The following is an 8,790-nucleotide window of genomic DNA, read 5'->3' on the forward strand; positions in this document are numbered from 1 at the left end:
TCACTTCCTGTGATGATCGTCTGAATCACACGACTGGACACGATTGGGAATGGTTTGCCGTGGAAACAGAGCCTGCCTGCTCCCATCCAGGCGGGGCCTTGGTGCACGCTGGGGCTCACTCCTGCAACCTTCACCATCATCCTGGGGTCCAGGCTTCATTTACCAAAACAAACGCCCAGAGGTGAATGTGAAAGTTCTGGTTGTTTACAGATCTTAAGGTTTTGTTGTTTTTCTGTAGAATCCATATAGGCTAAGTGCCGAGATAGACGTGAGAAGTCGCTCTCCTATCGTTAGTACTTACTGTTCATCGGAAATGATTAGATCACTTTTCTTGCCTAAGATTTCTTGTGCCCTCAGATGCACCAGAGAGGGAGCCCTAAAGAAGATGAGCCAAAGACGGGAATGGCCCTGTTTGAATCTTTTACTGCTTTCACTTGCCAGTTTTGTTTGGCAATTGTTTCCATTTTGTCTGACAATTATCCCCAGGCAGCATTTTGAGCATGGCAGAAATCCAACTTGCTTTCTGTCCTTGAGGTACTTACAGGTGGGAAAGGAAGAATACTTTCCATTCATGGTATAAATGTCACTGTGGAGAGGGGCACAGGCTCTGTGGGAACCCAGGAAAGGGCACAGTGGGAGCACCATCGGAGGGAGGGAGGGAGACAGACAGGGAGCATCCTGAGAAAGGCATGACTGAGCTGATCTTGAATGATAAGGAATAAACCACTCACATTCAATCCCATGTTTTCAGGTGTAGAAACTACTGATTCCAGATCACAAACATTGTTGGACATAGTGGTAATGATTGGGAAATTGGCAGAAACGGTGCTATTATCATCAGATCTCTTGTTTTTCTCCACAGATATCCTTTTTTAAAAAACTTGCATGAAGATGACCAAACTTCCTAGTTATATTAACATAAAAAACTTCTTTTATCCACAAGCCAGCTTTGGGATCTCAGCAAACACCTTCCTTCTTCTCTCCCACGTCTTCACCTTGGCCTTTACTCACAGGGTTAAGCCCATTGACGTGACAGTTAGTCACTTGTCCCTAATCCACATACTGCTGCTCTTCACCAAAGCAACGTTGGTGTCTTCAGACTTGTTTGGGTCACAGAATGTTCAGAGCAATCTAGGGTGTAAGGTAGCCGTCTTTTTAAGCAAGGTGCTAAGGGGCCTCTCCATCAGGCCTCCAGAGTGTGCTCCAGGCTGTCACCATCAGCCCCAGCAGCTCCTCCTTGGCAAAGTTCAAACACATTTCTCCAAATCACGCCCTAGGATTCTTCCTCTTCTCATGGGTCCTCAACGTGTCCATAAGCAGCAACCTTCTGTTCTACACTGCGGCCGCCCCCAGTGGGACTGAGGCCAGTCTTCTGTTTGTCACGAAGCACTGCTCTTTTTTGCCCATGAGCAATATGCACAGGAGCATGTTCTCCACCCTAGTGGCATTGAGAGATGTCACCTTCCTAGGGTTCATGGTCCTCTCTAGTGGCTACATGGTGACCATTTTGTATAGACATGAGAGGTTGTCCCAACACCTTCACAGCACCGGCTTCTCGCCGAGAGTCTCACCAGCGAAAAGGGCCTCTCAGACCGTCCTGTTGCTGGTGAGTTGTTTTGTCTTTGTATACTGGGTGGACTTCACCTTTTCATTTTCAGTGGTTGTGACATGGATGAATGACCCTCTATTAGTGTGGTTCCAGATTCTTGTGGTCGATAGCTATGCTGCCATTAGTCCTTTGGTGCTAAATCTAAGCAGATAAGCGAATATTCAAGATTGTGCAAACTCTGCGGGGAAAGAAGAAACAAGGTTTAAAAAAATTAATGGATATTTACAACTAATATGCATTTGACAGTCCCTAAACAGTTTTACATGTTGCACAGGTCATTTTTCTGAATAAATTCATTGAGTCATTACTAATTCTCCACTGAATCCATTATATAAGCCTTTGTAATGTGGTTGGCAAATACAATTGAGTCGATTGTACATATCAGTCATATATGTGTAGGCTTCAGTGTTTTGCTTTCCATTCATTTTCGCATCTCTGGCCAGACGTCTGTGATCATTGTCTTCTTCAATTATATTATTGGAAATTCTTTTATTGAACATTGATTGTAGGTAAATGCTCTCCTTTGATCTAAAATGTCTCTTTTCTCTACATCTTAAAGTCAAATAGAGTATAGTCGATTCTAGCTATTTGTGTGGGAGTTATGTTCTACAGTCTTGCTTAAAACACTGAATTATCAGATACTGATTCATTGTTCCTAAGGAAAATACAAGAATAGGTTAGTGTGAGCCTCTTGTCACAACATGCTCATCAACTGATCAATACAGAACCTTGTTTTATGTGTGTTTCTGCTTAAAGACAACGTATTTAATGTTTTTGATTAACACTGAACTCATGGCCAACAGCACTGTGACTCATGCCTCGAGGACGTTTATGTAACATACAAATTTTTCCCTGAGGCACATCACAGATTTCTGTGCCTAATTGCACTGGACAGCCCAGCAGCACTGCACTTGGGAGGCATCCTAACATTAATATATAAAACATATAATATTTTATTATATTTTGCAACAAAAATGCAAAAGTATGGCACTAAATATATCCTGAAAAGACACTTGTTTACCGTATGAGAGCCGAAACAAGAGGTCAGAGCATTGCCCCGTTGACTTCTCTGGCAATGTGGATACCAGATGACTCAAGTTTTTGCTTTTCTGTGCACGTCTCCAAATCACCATAAAAGTACTGTGAGCATTGTTTTTGGGGTTACAAAAGAATTTTAATGATTAAATGAAATTACAAATATGGAACACACAGTTAGTGAGGATCACCGTGTATAGTTCTATATTCTTATACTGTTAGGATAATATTTTCTTTTCTCTTGGCCTCCATTTTTGTGAATTATGCTGCCATGTGATATTTTTTAGGTAGCTTGTTTTCCACCCCACTGACTAAATTTAATTTTTTCCTAAACATTGGTGTTCCTATTGCACTGTGCTGTGTCTGTCTATGGATACCCACTCTTTAAAAATCACACTGGTTTGATATTCCACATTAATCCCAATTTCTTGTATCTGCCATGTCTATAAAATTCTGTCTTTATTTTTTGTGTTGTATCTTAGTTTCCCCACTTCTCTAATTCTGAATTTCTAACATATTATAAAATAGACCCTCTCATTTTCTTCTTTGTGTCTCTTAATATCTTTTCCATATTTATTTATATTTTTCCAGTTTTGTTGAGATATGATTGATGTATAATATAGGGTGAGATTAAGGTGTAAAATGTGATGACTTGAAACATGTATATATTGTAAAATGTTTACCAAAATAAGTTAAGTTAATGAGTCGTTTACCTCACAAAATTATCATTTTGTTGTTGTTGTTATGGTGAAAACACAGAAGCTCTACTCTCTTAGCAACTTTCGAGTATATAAATCAGTAATGTTAACCATGGTCACCATGCTGTCCATTAGATCCCTGGAACTTATGCATTTCATAACTGAAAGTTTGTACCTTTGACCAACATCTTCCCTTTCCACAACCTCTCAGTCCCTGGCAACCACCGCTCTACTCTCTGTTTTATAGAGTTCAATGTTTTTAGATTCCACATATAAGTGATATCATACAGTGTTTGTCTTTCTCTTCCTGACTTGTTTCACTTAGCACAATGCCCTCAAGGTCCATCCACGTTGTCATAAATGGCAGGATTTCCTTCTATTCTATGGCTGAATAATATTCCACTGTATATATGCCACCTTTTCTTTATCTATTCATCCATCAACAGACACCTAAGTTTTTTCCATATCTTGGCTGTTGTGAATAATGCTGCAATGAACATAGGTGCGCAAACATCTCTTCAATATGTTGATTTCATCTTCTTCGGATATATATCAGAAATGGGATTGCTGGATCTTATGGTAGTTCTATTTCTTATTTTTTGAGGAACCTCCATATTGTTTTCCATAGTGGCAGCACCAATTTGCATTCCTACCAGCAGGGCACAAGGGCTCCCTTTCCTCCACATCCTCACCAACATTTGTTATCACTTGTCTTTTTGATAATAGCCATTCTAACAGGTGTGGGGTGATATCTCATTGTGGTTTTGATTTGCATTTCGCTGGTAAGCGATGTTGAGCACCTTTTCATGTACCTGTAGGCAGTTTGTGTCTTTTTAAAAAAAATGTCTATTCAATTCCTCTGCCCATTATTAAATCAGATTGCTTGTTTTCTTGCTATTAAGTTATTTGAGTTCCTTGTGTATTTTGAATGTTAACCCCTTATTAGATTCGTGGTTTGCAAATATTTCCTCCCATTCCATAGGTTGCCTTTTTATTTTGTTTATGGTTTCTTTTGCTGTGCAGAAGCTTTTTATTTGATGTAGTCCGGCTTGTTTATTTTTGCTCTTGTTGCTTGTGCTTTTGATGTCATAGCCCAAAATGCATTGCTAGGACTGATGGCAAGGAGCTTTTTCCTGTGTTTTCTTCTAGGAGTTTTAGAGTCTCAAGTCTTAGATTTAAATTCTTAATCCATTTTGAGTTAATTTTTGTAAGCAGTATGAGATTGGAGTTTAATTCTTTTTTAAAGCTTTGTTTAAGTATAATTGACATATGACATTGTGTAAGTTAGAAGTGTATAATGTGTTGATTTGATACTGTTGTATGTTGCAAAATGACTACCACCATGGCATTAACTGACTCTTCCATCATATCACATAATTACCATTACTTTTTTGTAGTGAGAACATTTAAGATCTACTCTCTTAGCAACTTTCAAGAGTATAATACGTTATCGTAAACTAGATAGGGGTCCAATTTCATTGTTTTACATGTACAGATCCGATTTTCCCAACACCATTTATTGAAGAGATTATGCTTTCCCCACTGGGTATTACTGGCTCCCTTGTCATGCGTTAGTTCACCACATATGCATGGGTTTATTCCTGGGCTCTTGATTCTGTTTCATTGGTCTGTGTGTCTGATTTTAAGCCAGTGCCATACTGTATTGATTACTACAGCTTTGTAATACAGTTTGAAATCAGGAAGTGAGATGCCTCCAGATGTGTTCTCTATAAAAATTGCTTTGGTTACTCAGGATCTTTTGTCGTTCCATACAAATTTTAGGATTGCTTTTTAAAAAAAATTTCTGTGTAGAATGTCATTGGAATTTTGATAGGGATTGCATTGAATCCTTAGATGGCTTTGGGTAGTACGGATATTTTAACATATAACAAATAATATTAATTCTTCTGATCCATGAACATGTGGAGTCTTTCTATTTATTTGTGTTCCTTTCAATCTCTTTATCAATGTCTTATAGTTTTCAGTGTATAGATCTTTGAGGTCCTTGATTAAATTTACTCCTAACTATTTTATTGTTTTTGATGCTATTGTGAATGGAAATGTTTTCTTTAATTCTTTTTCAGAGAGTTCATTGTTAGTGTACAGAAATGCAGATGATTTTTTTAAATTGAGGTCATAATAGTTTATAACATTGTGAAATTTCAGTTGTGCATTATTATTTGTCTGTCACCATATATATGTGCCTCTTTACAACCCTTATGTCCACCCCCTAAACCCATTCCCCTCTGGTAATCACTAATCTGTTCTTTTATGTAGATGATTTTTGTATGTTGCTTTTGTATCCTGAAACTTTGCTGAATTCACTTGTTAGTCAAACAGCTCTTTGGTGTAATCTTTAGGATTTCCTATACACAAGATCATGTCATCAGCAAACATAGACAATTTCACTTCTTCCTTTGTGACTTGAACGCCTTTTATTTCTTTTTCTTGCCTAATTGCCCTGACTAGGACTTCCAGCATATGTTGAGTAGATGCGGTGAAAGTGGGCACGCTTGTCTCGTCTCTGATTTTAGACGGAAAACTTTTACCTTTCTCCATTGAGTGTGATGTTAGCTGTGGGTTTCTCACACATGGCCTTTATTCTGTTGAGGTGTGTTCCTTCTATACACAGTTTGTTGAAAGTTTTTATCATGAGACTGTGTTGAGTTTTGTTAGATGCTTTTTCTGCATCTATTGAGAGGATTGTGTAATTTTATCTTTCATTCTGTTAATATGCTCTGTCACACTTATTGATTTGTGTGTGTTGACTCATCCTTTCATCTCCGGGATAAATTTCATTTGATCATGGTATATGATTCTTTCAACATGCTTTTTAATTCAGTTTGCTAATATTTTGTTGAGAATTTTTGCATCTATTTTCATCAAGGATATGGCCTGTAGTTTTCTCTTCCTGTAGAATGCTTATCTGGCTTTGGTATCAGGTTAATGCTGGCCTTGTACAATTAGTTTGCAAGTGTTCTATTCTCTTCAAATTATTGGAAGTGTTCGAGGAGAATTGGCATGACTTCTTTAAATGTTTGGCAGAGTTTACCAGTAAAACCATCTGGTCCTGGGCTTCTCTGTGTTGGGCGATTTTTGATTACTGATTCAATCTCCTTAGTTGTTCTTGATCTGTTCAGATTTTTCATTTCTTCATGATTCAGATTTGGTAGGTTGTATGAGTCTAGAAATTTATTCCTATCTTCTAGGCTGTCTGATATGTTGGCTTGTAATTGTTTTTGGTTGTTTCTTTTCTTTTCTTTTTTTTAAAGATTGGCACCTGAGCTAACAACTGTTGCCAATCTTCTTCTTTTTTGTTTCCTTCTTCTTCCCAAAGCCCCCGAGTACATAGTTGGATATTCTAGTTTTGAGTACCTCTGGTTGTGCTATGTGGGATGCTGCCTCAGCATGGCCTGACGAGCAGTGCCATATCCACGCCTGGGATCCAAACTGGTGAAACCCCAGGCCACCAAAGCGGAGCACGTGAACTAACCACTCGGCCATGGGGCTGGCCCTTGTTGTTTCTTATGAACCTTTGCATTTTTGTGGTATCAGTTGTAATGACTCCTTTTCACTTATAATCTTATTTATTTGAGTCTTCTCTTTTTTTTCTTGGTAAGTCTAGCTAAAGATTTGTCAATTTAGTTTATATTTTCAAAAAGCCAACTCGGGGGCTGGCTGGTGGTGCAGTGGTTAAGTTGGAGTGCTCTGCTTTGGTGGCCTAGGGTTTGCAGGTTCGGATCCTGGGTGTGCATCTACACACTGCTCATGAGGCTATGCTGTGGCAGGCATCCCACATACAGAATAGAGGAAGATTGGCACAGACATTAGCTCAGGGACAATCTTCCTCAGCAAAAAAAAAAAAAAAAAAAGCCAACTCATAATGTGGTCAACATTTTCTATTTTTTTCCATCTCTTTTTGTTTCTTTCTGTTCTGATCTTTGTTATCTCCTTCCATTCTGCTAATTTTTGGCTTAGTTTTCACTTCTTTTTCTACTTCCTTGAAGTGTAAAGTTAGGTTGTTTATTTGAAATCTTTCTTTTTTCTTAAGGGAGACATTTATCACTATAAAGTTCCCTCTTAGAACTGCTTTTGTTGCATCTTGTAGATTTTAACATACTGTGTTTCCATTGTGGTTTTTCCCAAGATATTTTTTAATTTCCCTCTTGATTTCTTCTTTGATCCATAAGTTGTTCAGTAGTGTGTTGTTTAATTTCCACAAATTTGTAGATTTTTTACATCTTTCCTCTTGTCGTTGATTTCTAATTTCATATGATTGTGCTCAGAAAACATCATTGGTATGATTTCAATCTTGTTAAATTTGCTAAGACTTGTTTTGTGTCATATCCTATGTTCTATCCTGGGGAACGTTCTATGTGCACTTGAGAAGAAGGTATATCTGTTGCTGTTGGGTGAAATGTTCTGTAGATGTCTGTTAGGTCCGTTTGGTGTAAAGTGTGGTTCAATTCCAACATTTCCTTGTTGATTTTCTGTCCTGTGATCTATCCATTGCTGACAGTGGGATCTTTGAAGTCCCCTATTGTATTCTTGTCTGTTTCTTCCTTCAGATCTCCTAGCAGTTGCCTAACAGATCTAGGTGCTCTGATGCTGGATGTGTATATCTTTATGACTGTGGTATCTTCTTGGTGAATGGACCTCTTTACTGTTATAGAATGACCTTGTTTGTCTCTTGTTGCTGTTTTTGGCTTGAAGTCTATTTTGTCTGATATAAGTATGGCTATCCCTGCTTTCTTTTGGTTTCTACTTGTTTGGAATATCATCTTTCCTCCCTTCACTCTGAGCCTCTGTGTGTTTTTAGAGCAGAATTTGGTCTCCTGGAGGCAGCATACTGTTGGGTCTTGTTTTTTTTTTTAACCCTCCAGCCATTCTGTGCCTTTTGAGTGGTGAGTTCAATCCATTTACATTTAGAGTGATTGTTGATATGTAAGGACTCACTGATGCCATCTTGTTGTCTACCTTCTGGTTGTTTTGCATCTCCATAGTTTCTTTTCCTCTGTTTCTGTCTACCTTTGTAAGGTGGTGGTTTTCCATGGTGATTTGCTCTGTCTCCCTTTTTTCTGCTTCATGAATCTACTCTAGATTTTTGCTTTGTGGTCACCATGCGGCTTACATAACACATCTCATACATAAAACAGTCCATTTTATGCTGATAGCATCTGATCTTTGTTCACTTATAAAGCCTCCACCCTTTTACACCTTCTCTTTTATATTTTTGATGTAACAATTTATCTTTTTATGCTGTGCATTCGTTTACAAATTAGAGCATCCATAGTTACTTTTAATGCTCTTCCTTTAGCCTTTTTACTTTAGTTGAGTGGGTACACACCTTTCCAATGTAGAGTTACAGTTTTCTAATTCTGTCTCCTTTCACCATTGCCAGAGTGTTGTGCGCTTCTGCATGTTTCATGCCGCTGATTGGTGTCTTTT

The 8,790-nt window shown here is 38.2% G+C and overlaps 1 pseudogene; it reads left to right on the forward strand.

The window, feature by feature from the left end:
• Positions 1-741: 741 nt before the first annotated feature.
• Positions 742-1,762, forward strand: LOC103542034 (vomeronasal type-1 receptor 5-like; annotated as a pseudogene).
• Positions 1,763-8,790: the final 7,028 nt, after the last annotated feature.

Source organism: Equus przewalskii, chromosome 13 (genome assembly GCF_037783145.1).
Source record: "Equus przewalskii isolate Varuska chromosome 13, EquPr2, whole genome shotgun sequence".
Classification (NCBI taxonomy): Eukaryota; Metazoa; Chordata; class Mammalia; order Perissodactyla; family Equidae; genus Equus; species Equus przewalskii.